We start from the raw sequence: 19,515 nt of genomic DNA on the forward strand, positions 1-19,515 counted from the left end.
CATATTAATGAGGGAGAGCTCTCTTCAGAAACTGGGGGGGAGGGATAGCTCAGTGGTTTGCACATTGGCCTGCTAAACCCAGGGTTGTGAGTTCAATCCTTGAGGGGGCCACTTAGGGAACTGGGGTAAAAATCTGTCTGGGGATTGGTCCTGCTTTGAGCAGGGGGTTGGACTAGATGACCTCCTGAGGTCCCTTCCAACCCTGGTATTCTATGATTCTATGAACTGCATCCTGATGAGGAATTTACATGCCCAGAGCCCTCTCTAGTTTCCAGCAGCCAGTTATACTCAGTGATATACTACTGGGAAGAGATCCACAGAGCAGGAGGGTATTTGTGAAACCTTTATTCATATAATTTATTTTTAATAATAATAATTTGCACATATATATTGTGTTAGTGCCAAAAATGTTGTGTGAGGAGTTATTAAAGGAAACCAATGACAAACAAGTAGTGACATTTACAAAGTTGTTTATTAAATCTGTTAATGAACTAATTGCCCCTCTAAAATAAACTCCTGTTGTATCTGACTGGAAATAACAGTCACATAGGAGCTTTCTGATTAGGTGGTGAACATTCCAAAAGGGTGGGATTTGGTAGCTGAAAATGCGCTGATTCTTACTGAATGGTCAAGTCCCATCTCCTTCTGGCACCAGAAAAAAAAAAAGAAGACGACAATTTCTCGGATTGCAGAAGAGAATTTTTGAACGATTGGCAATGAGATTGGTCAGTGTAATGTGCTAAGCTGAGTGGCAGCAAATATTCTAGTTCTTCTTGTGTCTGCAGCATCCCAGGATATGATTGTCATTGTCTTAATGATCCTCCTGCTGCTGCTCATGCAGGCTTGGGGATAAAGAGCCCTTTGCTCTTAAATATAGGTTTTTGGCTGTGCACAGCCATAGGAGTGAGTGTCTCCTGTTCTGAAAGCTGCACTGCCCCCTACACTGTCTTGTTTTACTTGAAACCTTAAATGGAAAAACACATTTTATTATCTATGCCATTCTAAGGGCAAAGATCCCCTAGAATGGGGAGCGGGGAGGAAACTAGCCTGTCCTTTGCATCTGCAGATGGCCCTGGTGGTAGTGGAGTTCATGTGGTGCAGTTGTGTAAGGGAGTGTAAGGATTTGAGAATACTTTAAAGGGGATATTCAGGTCCTGCACATCAACGGGCTTTGTGCAGCTGTGGAAACAAGTCAAGGGTGAATCCACCTGAAATCCTTCTACTTTCTTGGTGGGGGAGGACCAGTGTTGCAGGTGGTACCACAGCCTGGGAATTGCTGTACCAGCCATGGAGTGTTTTCAATACTGCTTCACAGCCTTGGATAAGGGATCCCATCACCCCACTCCCTGAGTAAAACCCCCTGCACTAAGACTGGCTCCTCTTTCTTAGCATGGGAAGGAGGCCAGGACACCATGAGGGGGTGACAAGAGGCAGAGGTGGGTGAGATAGGGCAAGGCAACATCAATAAGATTTTACAGTTACGCAGCAAAGGAGCTGGTGGTCTGCAAGCTTTGAGCTAGATAACTCAACTGGTACCCCTCAGTCCTGACCTACAGCCCTGTCCGTCCAGACAATAATGGTCGGGGATTGGGACAAAGGAAATAAGAATGAAACAATGAAACAATATTGGTCAGCATGAGCAGCAGAGGTTTCAGTATATGAGTGGCCCAACCCTTGTCAAGATTTTTCTAGGCCTCATGGCAAAGGAGATCTTTATTGAGATACTGCGAAGAGGAGGATGAGGTAGTTTTGTGGATATTTATGGAGAGCCCTCTATGTCCGCCTGTTATCTCTTGTCTTCTGCTTAGATTGTAAGCTCTTTGTGGGCAGGGACCAACTTTTTGTTTTGTGTTTGTACAGCACTTAGTACAATGGGGTTCTGGTCCATGGCTGAGGCTCCTAGATGCCACCATGACACAAATAATAAATAAGAATAAAAATGAGAGATTCCCAAATTGTCTGTGACTTGTAACGGGTGATAAATAACTAGTTTAAGGAGTAGTTCCATGCTTCCAAAATTGAGAGCATATTTTAATGCAAACATCCTTTAGTAATAATGAAATCTGAATAGGTTTCCTCATATTTTTCCACATGGCACTTTAATAATCCCTAAGGGCCTAGACCAGGGGTGGGCAAACTTTTTGGCCCGAGGGCCACATCGGCATTGCAAAACTGTACAGAGGGCCAGGTAGGGAAGGCTGTGCCTCCCCAAACAGCCTGGCCCCTGCCCCCTCCCACTTCCTGCCCCCTGACTGCCTCATGGTGGGCCATGAATGCTCACGAAATTAACTATTCAGAGATATTCAAATAAACTCTATTTAATAGAGATACATTTTAGTGGAAATAAACATAAAACCATACTTATTATTATAAATATACCATCATAACTATGTATTACAATAATTAAACCAAACTTAACCCCTTTCCACACCCTCTTTGATTAATGTGAACAATGCAGCTGGTCACCCTTTTTTACAATGGCATCAAAGTCTTGTTGTGGAAATCCGCAATACTGAGCTGAGATGCTGATCAGTTAACTGGGATCTGTAGCGAGATTTGTTGTAAATTCAGCAGGGAAAATGTTTGTTCGCACACATAGGTGGAGCCAAACAAAACAAGGATTTTCTGTGCCACTTTGCGGATATTTGGGAACTTTGTTTCACTCAAGTAGGCATACAACTCATCTAGTTTTTCTAAATTGTACTTTTCCTTCAAGGTGGAATCACACTGGAGATCAATGAGCTCCAGTTGTAATTCTTGTGGGGCTTTCTTGTAGTCAAATGACAGTGGGCATGACACCCGCTCCAGTGTCTTCATCTCTGAGCTCACACACTCGTTGCAATACCTTTCCTAGGCTGAGCCAGTGGACATTTGTATGATAAAGTAAGTCCTGGTGTTCGGCATCAGTGTCTTCAAGAAGGGAAATGAATTGCCGATGATTAAGTCCCCTCACTCTTACGTAGTTCACTATTTTCGCTACTGTACGAACAACATGATCAATGTCCAGGACATTTTTGCAGAGGGCCTCCTGATGTATAATACAATGCAGAAAAATCACCTCTTTATCAGGATCATCATCTTTTACTTTGTCCTGAATTCTTTTTAAAAGTCCTACATTTTTTCCTGTTAAATTTGGTGATCCATCTGTGGTTATGTTTGCCAGTTTACTCCAGGGGAGCTTCAGATGTTCAAGGCACCCAGACACTCTCTCATATAAATCCGATCCCTTAGCTGTGCCTTTCATTGATTCCATTGATAAAAATTCCTCTGTAATTTCAAATTTGTCGTCAATTCCTCTGACAAAAATCAGTAACTGTGCTGTGTCCTTAATGTCAGTGCTGTCATCTAAAGCTAATGAAAACAATGTAAAGCCCTGCGCTTTCTTGTTCAACTCAGAAGCCAAATGTTCATCAATCACTTCTACATGGCGAGTAACAGTTCTTCATGACAAACTAATGTTCTCAAATTTGTTTTGGTATTCCAAGCACAGCATGCCAGAAACATCAACCATGCATTCTTTCAAAAACTCCCCTTCAGCAAAAGGCTTATTTTGTTTAGCAATTTTAAACGCCAGGACATAACTTGCCTTTGTAGTGGCTTCCTGAATTGAAGACTACGCAAGAGGCTTAGCAGGAGCCTGAAATACAACATAGACGTTTCTACTTATGTCTTGTCAAGTGAGGTGTGACAAAGAGTGGGGAAACCCCAAGACCAGGTCAAAGCACCTCTCCAGACATTTTTGCCAGGGTAGGTTGGCCCACTGACATCCTTACAGATTCAGGAACTAATTTCCTGGCAGGGACCATGAAAAACCTATGGGAAGCTCATGGGGTGAACCACTTTGTTGCCACCCCTTACCACCATCAAACAAATGGCCTGGTGGAGAAATTTAATGGAACTTTGGGGGCTATGATACGTAAATTCGTAAATGAGCACTCTAATGATTGGGACCTAGTGTTGCAATGGTTGCTCTTTGCCTACAGGGCTGTACCACATCCCAGTTTAGGGTTTTCACCATTTGAACTTGTGTATGGCCATGAGGTTAAGGGGCCATTACATTTGGTGAAGCAGCAATGGGAGGGGTTTATGCCTTCTCCAGGAACTAACATTCTAGACTTTGTAAGCAATCTACAAAACACACTCCGAAACTCTTTAGCCATTGCTAGAGAAAACCTAAAAGATGCTCAGGAAGAGCAAAAGGCCTGGTATGATAAACATGCCAGAAAGCGTTCCCCAAAGTAGGGGACCAAGTCATGGTCTTAAAGTGCTCCAGGCCCATAAGATGGAAGCATCGTGGGAAGGGCCATTCACGGTCCAAGAGAGCCTGGGAGCTGTTAACTATCTCATAGCATCCCCCACTTCAAACCTAAAGCCTAAGGTATACCATGTTAATTCTCTAAAGCCCTTTTATTCCAGAGAATTAAAGGTTTTCCAGTTTACAGCCCAGGGAGGAGATGACACTGAGTGGCCTGAAGGTGTCTACTACGAAGGGAAAAGTGATGGTGGCGTGGAAGAGGTGAACCTCTCCATGACCCTAGGACATATGCAGCAGCAGCAGACCAAGGAGCTGTGCACTAGCTTCACGCCGATGTTCTCAGCCACCCCAGGATGGACCGAACGGGCATACCACTCCATTGACACAGGTAATGGTTGTCCAATTAGAGCCCAACCTTACCGGGTGTCTCCTCAAGCCAAAACTGCTATAGAATGGGAAATCCAGGACATGCTACAGATGGGTGTAATCCGCCCCCTAACAGTGCATGGGCATCTCCAGTGGCTCTAGTTCCCAAACCAGATGAGGAGACACGCTTTTGCATGGACTATCGTAAGCTAAATGCTGTAACTCGTCCCGACAACTATCCAATGCCACACACAGATGAGCTATTGGAGAAATTGGGACATGCCCAATTCATCTCTACCTTAGATTTAACCAAGGGGTACTGGCAAGTACCGCTAGATGAACCCACCAAGGAAAGGTCAGCCTTCATCACCCATGCAGGGCTGTATGAATTTAATGTGCTCCCTTTCAGGCTGCAAAATGCACCCGCCACCTTCCAGAAACTTGTAGATGGTCTCTTAGTGGGATTGGGAGAATCTGCAGTCGCATACCTTGATGATGTGGCCATTTTTTTCTGATTCATGGGCAGAACACCTGGAACATCTGCAAAAAGTTCTCCAGCACATAAGGGAGGCAGGATTAACTGTTAAGGCTAAAAAGTGTCAAATAGGCCTAAACAGAGTGACTTACCTTGGACACCAGGTGGGTCAAGGAACTATCAACCCCCTACAGGCCAAAGTGAATGCTGTCCAAAAGTGGCCTGTCCCAAAGTCAAAGAAACAGGTCCAATCCTTCTTAGGCTTGGCCGGATATTACAGGCGATTTGTACCGCACTACAGCCAAATCGCGCCCCACTGACAGATCTAACCAAAAAGAAACAGCCAAATGCAGTTCAGAGGACTGAAGAGTGTCAAAAGGCCTTTAACCAGCTTAAAGCAACACTCATGTTTGACCATGTGCTAAGGGCCCCAGACTTTGACAAACCTTTCTTAGTAACCACAGATGCATCCGAGCGTGGTGTGGGAGCAGTTTTAATGCAGGAAGGACCGGATCAAGAATTCCATCCTGTCATGTTTCTCAGCAAAAAACTGTCTGAGAGGGAAAGCCACTGGTCAATCAGCGAAAAGGAATGTTAAACCATTGTATATGTGCTGGAGAAGCTACACCGATAAGTTTGGGGACGCGTTTCCACCTGCAAACCGACCATGCTACGCTGAAGTGGCTTCATACCATCAAGGACAATAACAAAAAACTTCTTCAGTGGAGTTTAGCTCTCCAAGATTTTGATTTTGAAATACAACACATTTCAGGAGCTTCTAACAAAGTGGCTGATGCACTCTCCCATGAAAGTTTCCCAGAATCAATTGGTTAAAATCATCCTTGAAATGTGGAAAATATTGTTAGTTTTTACATAATCAGTAGTATATCTAAAGGTGCATGTGTCTTAATAATTCTGTTTTCTCCTAGAGCTCCAGGAAAAAATCACAGCCAGTGTGGAGCAGGCTGTCCAGCACTGTATATGATTTGGGGGGCGTGTCATAAACATACAGCTAAGGATAGCATAAAATCCCTCTTTACCCTATAAAGGGTTAATTCCTCTTTTACCTGTAAAGGGTTAAGAAGCTCAAATAACCTGGGTGGCACCTGACCAAAAGGACCAATAAGGGGAGAAGATACTTTCAAATCTGTGAGGGAAGGTTTTTTGTCTGTGTCTCCCGGAGTCAACAAGGAACCAGGGCAGGGAAAACACATCTCCCTAAGCCATATCTAAACTAAGCATCTGATATTGCAGAAATAGTAAGTAATAACAAAGAAATGTGTTAGGTTATCTTTTGTTTTAGCTTGTGAATTTTCCCTGTGCTAAGAGGGAGGTTTATCCCTGATTTTGTAACTTTAAAGTTTTGCCTAGAGGGGAAATTCTCTGTGTTTTTGAATCTTTTGTTATTCTGTAAAGTACTTACCATCCTGATTTTACAGAGGTGATTCTTTTACCTTATCTTTAATTAAAATTCTTCTTTTAAGAACCCGATTGATTTTTCATTGTTCTTAAGATCCAAGGGTTTGGGTCTGTGTTCACGTGTACCAATTGGTGAGGATATTATTCTCAAGCCTCCCCAGGAAAGGGGGTGTTGGGCTTGGAGGAATATTTTGGGAAACTAGGACTCCGAGTGGTCCTTTCCCTGATTTGTTGTCTAAATCACTTGGTGGTGGCAGCATACTGTTCAAGGCAAGGTGGAATTTGTGCCTTGGGAAAGTTTTTAACCTAAGCTGGTAAAAATAAGCGTAGGGGGTCTTTCATGCGGGTCCCCACATCTGTACCCCAGAGTTCAGAGTGGGGAAGGAACCCTGACACAGACAGTCACACATAAATATTTTGCTGAGTTTTTAAGTTTGTGGTGAGTTGCTCAGCTTTTCTTGCCCTTTCCTCAGTTGTTAAATTGCTGCCATAATTTGGATGTTTCGTTGAAAAATGGCATTTCAAGTTGTACTCCTTGAACACCGCGATGCTCTCCTGACAAATCAGGCATAGAGCTTTCGTGTTCACGTTTGTGAAAAAATATTTTGTATTTCATTCTTTGTTGAAAACCCGACACTCATTGTCCACTTTTCTTTTTTTTGCAGCACTCATTTTTGAAAGGGAAAAGAAAATCCTAACTGTTGCCCTTATTTGAAGCCCCTATCCCAGGGCTCCAGCAACGGGGCTCTGGTAGCAATTTAAAGGGCCTGGGGCTCCAGCCACTGCTGGGAGCCCCAGGCCCTTTAAATTGCCACCTGGGGAAGCCAGGCTGCCCCGGTACGGCGCACCGGCTTACTTTCACCTCTGGTACCATGTAAAGCCAAATCTGCTTCACTCCTGTCACTGAGATATTTATTATTTATTATATAGAACAAAGGAAGCATGACAAAATATACTTCACCAGCTCTTCCTTGCTGTCTATCTTCAGAAATTGGGAGCCCTGAGTAAGGCAATAATCTGTTCTCTCCTGCCAAGATTTCCATGCATTAGAAAAGTGGTAACAGTCCTGTCCGTGCTGCATCCATTTCTCTGGGCAATGGGTGCTTTTGTTGCCTTCAAAAATGCATGCATTTAGAAATTGACCATTACAAGTAAATGAAAAGAGGGAGGTAGAATGAAAGTTGGAACTCAGCCCTATCTACATAGATATTTGTATAATACAGGGTGGTGTGGGAGCAAAGGTTTTTTTGGCAATGATTTGGAACTGCCACATTATTCATAAGTGGCCAAATGAGCGCAAACAAGCACACTGTCATCTTGTATTTTCTTTATATTATGGAAGTATTACTGAAGAAATGTTTAAGGATATTTTATTTTTCTTTATTGAGATTATTTCATATATCTCTCTGACTGTTTAAACCTTTTGCTTTCGTTACTATGAGGTCAACTGTGCAGGGTTCAGAAGAAACCAGCTAAATTTCTATTCAAAACCCTTCAAAAAGCTTTTCCGTAGATAAATATTTCATGACTGCGAAGGCTGATTTCTCAGGACCTGCTAGGACTAAAAGGAAGTGTTGTGTGCCCCATGGAGAAGCTGGGAGTCTCCCAAAAGTATAAAGCTCCCATTAGCTTTACAAGGAGGTGAGATAGCTGACTTTAAATCTGTTAGAGATAAGGTAGGATCTTGTAATGGACCATCTTCTGTTGGTGGACGGTACAAGCTTTCAAGCTACAGAGTTTACACAAGAGTACCCCCAATGATTTCATATATTTATCCAGAAACCTCCTGAGAAGAAACCCCTGGAAAGAAAGCTCAGCAGGAAGGTTTGGAATTGTCTGAAGTACTGGGAGCAGCACCACCAATGGGTCTGGGATAGATAGATAGATAGATAGATAGATAGATAGATAGATAGATAGATAGATAGATAGATAGATAGATAGATAGATAGATAAGAACTTCGGGGAGCTTTATGTTGGGTTGTGGAGTACATTGTCTAAGGTGAATGAACTTCATGGTTGTTGGAGGAGTCATGGTATTGGTATAAAGATTGATTGTTGAAGATAAAAGTACAATTACATTCATATTGTGCAATTAAAAAAAATCAATCAACCAACCAACCAACAAAATCCCCTCCCTCCTTCAAAACATATTGAAAAGATTCACCACGCAAAAAACTATGAAATAAAAAAAATCAAGATATATGAATAGCATTCTAAACAGCCACATGTTTCTGTTGATCTGATATTTTGTCCTCCATACATTCGCACTTTGGTGTCCTTGAACTTACTTGTCATATCTCATGTCACTCTTGTTGAATAATTTATTAGCAAGAGAGCACTCCATCAGCTGGTTGATTAAAGAAAAAAATCTTAAAATAAATTATTATGTGCAAAATAAAAAAAAATGGCCAATTCAACCAACTTTAGTAAAGTGAAAATGATGCTTTAAGTTTAGGGAAAGAGAGGCAGTTATTGCTCGGATGCAATATTTTTTGATTCCACTGGGTGGCAGCGGAGCATATGTTTTAAATGAGGGACCATGCGTTATCATTTATAAGATCAGGTGTTATAATTTCCTGTGCTGGGTTAAAATAGGCATAAATGAGAGCAGAATCAAGTCCATAGTTTCCTTATAGAAAGCAACCATATATGTTTCCTGTGCAGACTCTTTAAGAGGTTTTCACTAAGAGCTCGGAAATAATCTCTCTGCTGGAAGCGGTTTTCCAGTATTTCCTATTGCTGAGTGATGTTTTCCACAGTTTGGTTTTGCTGGGTGAAGTTTGCCTGCTGTCTGCTCTGCTCACTGAATAAGAAAAGTGGAAAACTTACATTGAAACTAATATTTCAGCAAAATGTGTCACTGTAAAATAAACTGCAATTTTACAAATCCTTTAATTCAGATTCTTTCCAACAGTAAAAACAGAAGCAATTAATAACCTGATAATGAATAGTGATTAGGAGATAATTAGTCATGGGTTCTTGCTACAGCAGAATATGTATCTCCAATTAATAATGTTTTGGGGATTCATAAGCATTTTCTCAACCACCTAGCAGTTATCCTTATAAAATAATATAACCCCATGAATAATAACAGGTCATGTATATGTAAGGGGACTATTATACCCTTACTAACATTCAGTGGTGGTGTTTTGGTTGGCTAGCTCCCAGTACCAAAAGGGGAAGGGTCGATGGGAAATGAGGACCATGAGACTGATAGTCCCCAGGGGCAATGGGGAGAGGCCAACGTTCCAGGTCAGCCTGATTGACAGGGCGGGCAGGCTAATCAGGGAGTCAGTAGGCCAGGGGGTCCTGTCCTCCGTGTGAGCTGAAATTGCCTGGGTCAGACAGAGTGGGGCCAAGCTAAGGAGAAAGCAGGGGCCCAAGCTGAGCTGGGGAGCAGAGCTGCAGCCTCAAAGAACAGAGCACAGCCCAGAGAGAGCAGACCTGCCCTGGTGTGACGAAGTGGAACGGTTCTTAATGTTTCCTCTGAATATTGTAGGGGTGCCTCAGTTTCCCCTATGCATTTCTTAAGTCTCTAGGTTGTGAGATAAGAGGGTGTAATTGTTGCAGAGTGGAGGGCCGGTATGCATAGGTGGCCGATACTCTGTCTAATGGCCTGGGCCCTTCCCCCCTGCAAGGTGATAGCTAAACGTGTTGGAGAACAAAGGAATCAGGTGACCTCCTGGCCCGGGAAAGGGACAAAGCCCAGAGGAGGAGGGGCTGGAGGGTGAGTCAGTTTGGAGCTGGCTGGGGATGTGGAGTGAGTGCAGTCATGGGTGTCTGGCTCACTGCCCCCCAAAATGGACCCGGCTGAGGGGTCCTGTTCTCTGTACCTACAAGCTCTGTTTTAGACTGTGTTCCTGTCATCTAATAAACCTCTGTTTTACTGGCTGGCTAAGAGTCACGTCTGACTGTGAAGTTGGGGTGCAGGACCCTCTGGCTTCCCCAGGACCCCACCTGGGCAGACTCGCTGTGGGAAGCGCACAGAGGGGCAGAGGATGCTGAATGCTCCAAAGTCAGACCCAGGAAGGTGGAAGCCATGTGAGCTTCTTGCCCTGAAGACAGTCTGCTCACAGAGAGGAGACTTCACCAGAGTCCTGACTGGCTTCATAGAGCATCGCCTGGGGACTCCGTGACACCTGGGAGCAGAGCTGCAGCAGCCAGAGCCAGAGGGGCCAGACAAGCAGCCAGGGAGCAGGTCAGAGCTGGGAGCAGAGTCACAGAAGCAGCCCACAGAGCAGACCTGTCCTGGGAGCAGAGCTGTAGCAACCAGAGCCAGAGGGGCCAGAGAAGCAGCCCAGGGAGCTGGAGGCAGAGCAGAAGCAGCAGCAGCAGCAGCTGTGCTGAGGCAGAGTGGAGAAGTCCGGAGCTGGGTGCGGTGAGCCGGTGGGGAGAGCGAGGGGGACCCTAGGCAGTGGGCCCAGCACAGGGAGACATCTCAGCCAAGAGGGTCTGCAGGCCAGACTTGGAGGGGGATAGTAACCCTGACAGGGCGGGGGCGACAATGGGAAGAACGGTTTGGTCACCTAGAGCCTGAGGGCATGTGGCCACCACCAGAGCAAGTGTCCGACCCACACCATCCCTGCAGTACTGCCAGGGCCTGAGAAGGAGGCCTGGGACCTCCTGTGAACTGCCCTGTCATTCCAGAGACACTGTTTGTGATGTTCCCTGCCACAGAGCGGGGTGATGTGTTTCCTTCAACCTTTCCCATTTTTCCTTATTCCTTTTTAAACTAATTGTTAATTAAATAAACTGTATTGCTTTAAATCGTATGTAATGATCAGTGGGTCAGGAAATCATCCAGTGCAGAGAGAGCACCCTGGAGTGGGGACACCCTAGCCCCTGACCTAGGTGACCACAGCAAGTTTGGGGGTTGAGCCCCCCAGGCATCCTGGGCCTAGCCTTGTTGGGGTTACGAGGACTCTGCCAGACAGGAGAGTGGAAGGGGAGTCCTCAAGGGCAGGGAGGCCTCTGGGTAAAGGAAGTGGGAGCGAGGACTCAGATCCTTCCACTAGCCCATTTCACCGGGGTAGTGCAGAAGCCAGGAAAGTTCCCCACAATAGTGGGACCATTCCTCCGCTTACATAATCAAAAAGAGTGCTTTACAGGTCTAGGAATACTGAGATACTATATCAGAAAAGCACTTCTAGAGTGGATGCAGCTATACTTGCAAAGCTGCCCTTTTACCAGGACAATAGAACCCCTATTTTATGAACTAATGGAGACTAAAGAGTTCATAAAGTCCAAAATTTCATGAAATTGAACATTTCAAACTTACAGGAAGTGTGGTATATAAGTTGCAGTACAGGGCACTGCATCACTATCTTTTTGTCCTTCAAACCATTACAAAGTGATTTCCAGTGTATTGAAATTATTATAACGTGAAGAGATGTCATCTTGTTCTTCGTCAACATCACTTTCCTTATATGATTATTTTCCCCTGTCAGAAAAAATGGTTCATATAACCATTCATTCAGAAGATTGGTGTTTGTAAAATTGAGGTTCCACTGGATAGCTTATTCCAGCGCCCCTCTCCTGAGAGAAGAAAGCTGTACTGGTTAAAGCACAGTTTTGCTGGTATAACTGCATCAGCTATACTAGGGGCTTTGGCCGCCACAGCTATGTTGGTTACAAATCACACCTCATCACACTCTCGATTGACATTCCTATGCAAGCAGAAGTAAACCTGGCCTGTAGTTTAGACCTGGCCCCATAGTGTAGACCTGACCTGTCTAGTCACAAAAATGTGTATGAATAAAGGTGGGGTTTTTTTTTAATTCAGTTACTTCTAATCATTACTAGTGTTCTGATCAATAGTCAGCATGTAGAAAGTTTTCTGTTTAAATGACAATTTAAACCTCAGAGAAAGGACTAGAATTCTATGCATACCAACAAGTCTGTGTAGCATTTAGATGCCATATAATTAAGGCCTTTTTCTATATATGTCATGAAGCTTTGGAAAGATTTTTATAAATAATTTTGTAACTTCAGTAAACGATGCTTATTGCATTCTTTTGTTTCTAACTTTGGTAATTTAATTACATTCTATCTACTTACATTCTGGTGTATCTAGGTACTTATATGGCCCTTATTAATGTAATAGCCAAGCATATCTCAAACATTAGTGAATTTGCCCTTGTAACACTTCTTTGAGGCAAAGCAGTATTATCCCCATTTTATGACAGAAAAACTGAGGTGCAGGTGGCTAGATTCTGATATCCTTACTCATACTGAGTACTCACTGGTTACACTCATTGAAATTCATGGGAATACTTGTGGAGTAGGGTGCTACTCACTATGAATGAGTGGATCAGAATCTAGCCTTATGGATATATGTGGATATACAGTAACTGACAGTAGATTTAGGCCCTTGTTGTCTTTCTCTGATGATATCTGCATTTACAATTGGTCCCCAAGAAGCCAGCTGTTCCCAGCAAAAGCAGACAGAGGATCCTCAGAATCACCACAACGAGCCACCCTGGACCAGGAGAATCTAAGGGGAAGGGAAGGGGAACAATGATACAGAAAGACAGTCAGGCTTAGCCCCCATCCCGAAAACCCTGAATTAGACCAGAATTTATCTGGGTAGTTCCAGGGTTCTAAGGCCACCCAAACTGGACTGAAAATCTGCTTTATATTAGCTGTCATGAATGGGACACTCAATAAAAATATCCAGACCAAGTATGCATTCAGGTGCCAAGTTTTAGGCACTCAAGTTGGCATCATGCCTAGCAAAGGCATATTACATTAAAAAAGAAAAAAAAAATAAAGCGAAGTGCATTCAAACCTGCTACTGCTGTGATTGTCATGAGCAAAGCTTCATGGGCGTGCAAGATGAGGTTTGTCCACACACAGCCAAGCCCAGAATCTAGAGTCAGGAGCTTGTCACATACAGTATCTTTGATACCGGTTCTGCAGATTTTTGACTCCTCTCCTGCTCAGAAGCAGTGTGACGTTTCAGGACAGAGTAGGTGGCTCATTCACTTGACTCTGCTGGATGACAGGAGAGACACATTAGCTTTTGCTTAAATGGATGGATGATGCAATTAGATGAAGAGCCGATGAGTCTATGAAAAACTATCAACAACAAATGGGGAATATCAGGAATTTTCACTAAGGAGGGGTTAAACCATAATACAATGGTCTGTAAAGAGCCAGAATATTGGGATGAACAGACGTATGCAACTGTATTCCTATGTTAAATCAAGTAATGGGGCATTCAGTTGCGTCTATGTCTCTTAATTTATTTTTCTGATATCTGGCCCTTTCTTTCTTTATACTTTCATCAAACTACCAGGGTTGCAAACAGATTTCAGAACTGTTATCAAAAGCACCATTAATATTCTTCTTATAGAAAAATCTAAAAGTTGTTCTAGTGACAATATTTCACTGTGCAAAACTCTGCTAATCTTCAGGGACAACTAGTTATACCCAACTTATAAGAAAGTTGGAGGCGACAGACAGGAGGAGGCAGAGACCAAGATTTAGAACAAATAAGAGCCTAAAGTGAAACTCCTAAAACTGTATTTAGGCAGCTGCAAGATTTTCAAAAGCCCCACTATCTCCCGGGCCCCAGGATCCATCACGACACAGTTAGGCCTTTATTGTCGCCCTCCTGAGAGAGGTCCTTACTGGGTGTAAATGCCAAGCTAAAGCCCAAACAGCATCTGGGATGTGAGACATGGGTTTCTGCTGTCTACTGTTCCCTCACATGTCATTTTCCTTTCCCACTTTATTTCTCTTCTTTCTTTTTCCTTCTGTCTCATAAAAGTCTGGCTTAACCTGCACAGATAGCTCCACCTTGTGCAACACTGCTGTGAGCCTCACCCGAGAGGCAACTAAAAGCAACATCTTCAACAGTCTAACACTAGTAAAATCTCGCCAGGTCTTACAGTGGCCAACCAGACCATGTGGTGGGCCTGTGTAACTTCAGCAGCAAGGCTGCAAGGCTGCAAGTAAAAATCAGCACTAGAGATGGAAACTGCATTTTCTCTCTTTGCTGTTCTTTACCTTCATGTATGTATGTCTTGTATTGTCTTAAAGAAAATAGGATTAGACTTTAACAAGCAACAGCTTCAGGCTACCTAAATTAACCTTTTCTCTTTTCCCTCAAAAGGACAGCTAATACAATCTTTCAATACAATCTAAAAAACCGCCCACTCCAAAACCAAAAACCCTTGTCAAACAAGTTTTCCCTATAAAAGACACTGTACAGCTAAATGGGAAAAAAGTGATATTGTTAAAATGAAAGACTTATTTAACATTTTACATTTCAAATGCTTTGACTGTTTTTTCCTTCTTTTTCTGAGTCATTAGTAGAAGGTGAAAAATACTTTCAATGGTGATTGTTACAGTGGGAGACATCAATGATAGCTTGACATGGACCACACTTAACCATTTAATATGGTAACAGTGAACAAAGGTTTTATTGACATCTTCTCTTGTTGGGCCTGAGACACCGCCTTATCAACACAATGGTATCATTAGTTGTAATGGGATAACCTAGAGCAAAAGGAGAAATTTGGCTTAATATTAGCAAACTGATTCCTAATTGTGAGATCTGTTAGTGCATCTGAAGTTGTTGAAGCTCATTGTGTGAGTCATTCTGAAACCCTCGGTAAGGAAATGCAAGATGGACACAGATTTGAATGAAATTAAATACCATTCTGGAACTAGAACCCTTAGGGGAAGTTACCATAAAATTAAATTGTTTTTATTACTGCATGATTGCACAGGATTAAACAAATCTAATGTAATCATATTTACAATGTAAAAATCCCAAATAAATGAAATTGAGTATTCATATATAAAATATGACTCAATAAAAATGAATTAGAGCAAGATAAATTAACCAATTAAGCTGGCAATATATAATTATACTAGGACTTGGGCTCTGGTGGTCTTAGATTTAGCCTACAGTCTCCCAAAGAAGGCCACCCTTGAAACCCAGAGCCTACAGCATCAAGGCATTTGAAAGGAAACAGGTCCAGTCTCCCCAATCTTTCTTTATTAGTCTGGTTCTCTGGGCTCCAAGTCCCTAATTAGGACTCTATGTCCTCTACTCCTTTGCTGGGTATTTCTTTCAACCACAACCACATTTTTGAACACCTAAAAGGAAGGGCAGTGTATTCCATAGACGGAAGACCCAAATAGCCGTAACCTGGAGGGGTTAGAGCAGTGGGAGGCCACTGACAATGAGTTCTAATGAGGGTAAACTCTTGTGCACAGAGAGGATGGGAAGAGCAAATGGGACAAATGCCCACTTTTCCCAAAATGACATAATGTCTGAGACAGAGCTTAAAAAGGGGACTGTCCTGACCAAAGCAGCACATATGGTCACCCTAGTTCAAGTATATTTCCTGCAAAAGCACTATATCTGCCTTTGTTTTCTTTAAGAATGAATATACTTTTTTTTTCTTTTAATGGAGTGGTGAGAACCTTTCCATCCCAGGAAATAAAGTTAAGATTCAGGACCATTTGGCTGTTTTAACAATGATTTTTGGATGTGTAGTCTTACAAATGAAGGTGATGAAATGTTTGTGTCATTTGCTGTATTACTTCCCGTTCTTCTCCCCACACAGAAACGCATGAGGGTGATAGTCTATGGATAAAATGTCTCACACACTTATTCCGCAGATTTTGGACTGCTTTGCCAGATGCTTGCCATGTGCCCAACTTCCAGAAAATAGGGATGAGAGTGGTCTGGAGAGAGGGAGGGGAGAGCACAAAACAACAAGTTAAGGCAAAAACATAAAACCACAAACCATATATATAACAACTTAACTTATTACCAAGCGTAGTAGGTCACAGTGAAAAGTCAATAATTATACACTTCACACAACAAACAAAACTAAACTAATTATAAATTCCACAAGGGTGCGCTGGGAGGTACATCAATACCCATTATTTAAATTATTATTTATTGTTAATAATAATTATGATTATTTATTAGTTTTAAACAGGCACTCTATTTTACCATACCACAAAGTAGTAACTACATTGTAGGGAGATAGGAAGGGAGCACATACTCCACAAACATAGTATTTCTTAGCCTGTTAAGTGTATTATCCCCTAATCTGTAATCTTTACAGTTTGTCAAACCAAACACCAAGGTATCGGTAATGCAGGTTGGTGCCCTGTATGTTGTGGGTATTAATTTTGGAGGGCCACATGCCCTCCTCCCCATTTTAGTTTACAAGCAAACATTCAGTTTCCCTTCCTCATATTAAACAAACATATAGCTACCAGTAGAAAAATCTAACTGCTCCCACAAATAGTAAATTACCACACCAAAGAACTCAACAAACAATCCAATTGAGCAGGTGACTCTTGTTCTATATTAACTTCATTCTATATAAGGTGTTAGTGTAGGGGAAGGAGCTTAAGACGTTGACTGGGGAGACAGGGTGAAGGAGGATGGTGCAACAAGAGGAAAGAAATTGGAGAGGTAGTGGGTGTGGAGGGAGGGCATGGGGGCAGAGGAAGGCAGGGGACATGGGGAAAGGGTCTAGCAGGGGAAGGGTGAGAGGGAGGAAGTAGAAGATAAGAGGGAAGGCAGAAATCACTGTCGATGTAGGTCCGCAACTCCCAATCTTCTCCTCTGCTCCATTGGTCCACAGGGGTACAATTACATCACTCAGTTCCTGTGCAGCTTTCCAAAGCATCTTGCACGAAGGAAAGCTTCCTCTCACAGTCTAAGCATATGAGGTGTCAAGTTGCCAGGCTCTGAGGACTCTCAGTAGTAAGGCATGGGGACACAGCAGGGTCTCCCACTGGCACCAATTTTAAAAAGACTTATTGGAACCCTCAATGTCCCACAGAACAAGAGGGAGCTGCACTGCCCCCTGGTGATCTCTCTGGTGTATGTCAGTGCTGTGGTAACCCACAAGCCTTGTATAATCACAAACAAACTGTTGATGTTGATCACTCCATTTAGGGGAGTTGTCAAATGTTTCATTAACTCACAAGCACAAATACAGGAGCAAAGGCACTTAATATGACTAACACACCATTTAAATAAATCCTTTCCACAGCCAGTTCACTCCCATGAGATGAAGTGTTCCCTTAACAGAGTTAAGTTGACTCCCCTGCTGAGGTGCTTCATGTTTAGCCATTTTATGAGGATTGATATACATGTTCCAAAAGATAATAAAGTATAAAAGTGGAACAGAAGAGATAACCCAAAGCAATAAGTTAACCAGGGTAAATGAATATGTTCATAAGGTAGGGCAGACATAACAACTGGAAAGTAAATTTGGTGGAAAACAGAACAGGTATTTAATCTACTGCGGGCATTTTAAAAAAATGTTCCGTGTCTTGTGGCTTTTGGAACAGATTCACTTCCTCACCAACCCTGACATATAAAATATTTGAGCCTCGCTTCTTGGTAAGCTCCCTTACTCTTCTAAAGACTGATCTCTTTTCATAGAATCATAGAATATCAGGGTTGGAAGGGACCTCAGGAGGTCATTTAGTCCAGCCCCCTGCTCAAAGCAGGACCAATTCCCAACTAAATCATCCCAGCCAGGGCTTTGTCAACCCTGACCTTGAAAACCTCTAAGGAAGGAGATTCCACCACCTCCCTAGGTAACCCATTCCAGTGCTTCACCCAGAATTTTAATCCTATCCTCCAAAGCATTTGAAGCCTCTCCTAGCTTGGTATCATCTGCAAGCTTTATAAGTTTACTCTCTATGCCATTACCTAAGTCATTGATGAAGATATTGAACAGAACTGGACCCAGAACTGATCCCTGTGGGACCCCACTCAATATGTCCTTCCAGCTTGACTGTGAACCACTGATAACTATTCTCTGGGAATGGTTTTCCAACCAGTTATCACCCACCTTATAGTAGCTCCATCTAGGTTGCATTTCCCTAGTTTGTTTATGAGAAGGTCATGCGAGACAGTATCAAAAGCCTTACTAAAGTCAAGATATACCACATCTACTGCTTTTCCCCATCCACAAGGCTTGTTACCCTGACAAAGAAAACTATTAGGTTGGTTTGACATGATTTGTTCTTGACAAATCCATGCTGACTGTTACTTATCACCTTATTATATTCTAGTTGTTTGCAAATAGATTGCTTAATTATTTGCTTCATTATCTTTCTGGGTACTGAAGTTAAGCGCTGACTGATCTGTAATTCCCTGGGTTGTCCTTATTTCCTTTTTTATAGATGGTCACTATATTTGATCTTTTCCAGTCCACTGGAATCTCTCCCATCTTCCATGACTTTTCCAAGATAATCGCTAATGGCTCAGATATGTCCTCAGTCAGCTCCTGGAGTATTCTAGGATGTATTGCATCAGGCCTTGGTGACTTGAAGGCATCTAACTTGTCCAAGTAATTTTTAACTTGTTCTTTCCCTATTTTAGCCTCTGATCCTACGTCATTGTCACTGGCATTAACTATGTTAGATGTCCAATCGCTACTAACCTTTTTGGTGAAAACTGGTTATTGCGTGGTGCACTGGATAGCACATAAGGCTCAAACTCAGGAGGCCCTGGCTAGTGGTATGCTATTTGACCTTGAACTAGTTACTTAAGCTTTCTCTGGTTCAGTTTCCCTCTCTCTAAAATGGGAACAGAACTATTTGAAAAGCAGCCAATAACAGTATTATTAGTTCTGTATCAGTCTCATCCCTTGCCATCCCAAGTCAGAATCATGACCAAAACCCATGAATCCTGAAAACCAGTGCAGAGTACTAATGCCTGCACCACAGTACAGGCACTTTCAGGGTTCTTTTTCAGTATCATTCTGAATTTTTCTTTCTTGACATGCACTGAAAGAATTTTCCTCATCTGAATATGATGACAGCAACACTTTCTGTACCTGAGATTTTCTTCCTTAATCTGCTCATTTTCTATTATTTGGGGACTAGCTAGAGAAGAGAAAAATGCCAGTGAGTGTCCCTTGTATATCTTGACCTGGGGACATAGCACAAGCTATGGGAGGAACAATCACACCACAACAGACCTTCATCTGACTGCACAGGAAAT

The sequence above is a fragment of the Chrysemys picta genome, chromosome 1 (genome assembly GCF_011386835.1).
Source record: "Chrysemys picta bellii isolate R12L10 chromosome 1, ASM1138683v2, whole genome shotgun sequence".
Taxonomy (NCBI): domain Eukaryota; kingdom Metazoa; phylum Chordata; order Testudines; family Emydidae; genus Chrysemys; species Chrysemys picta.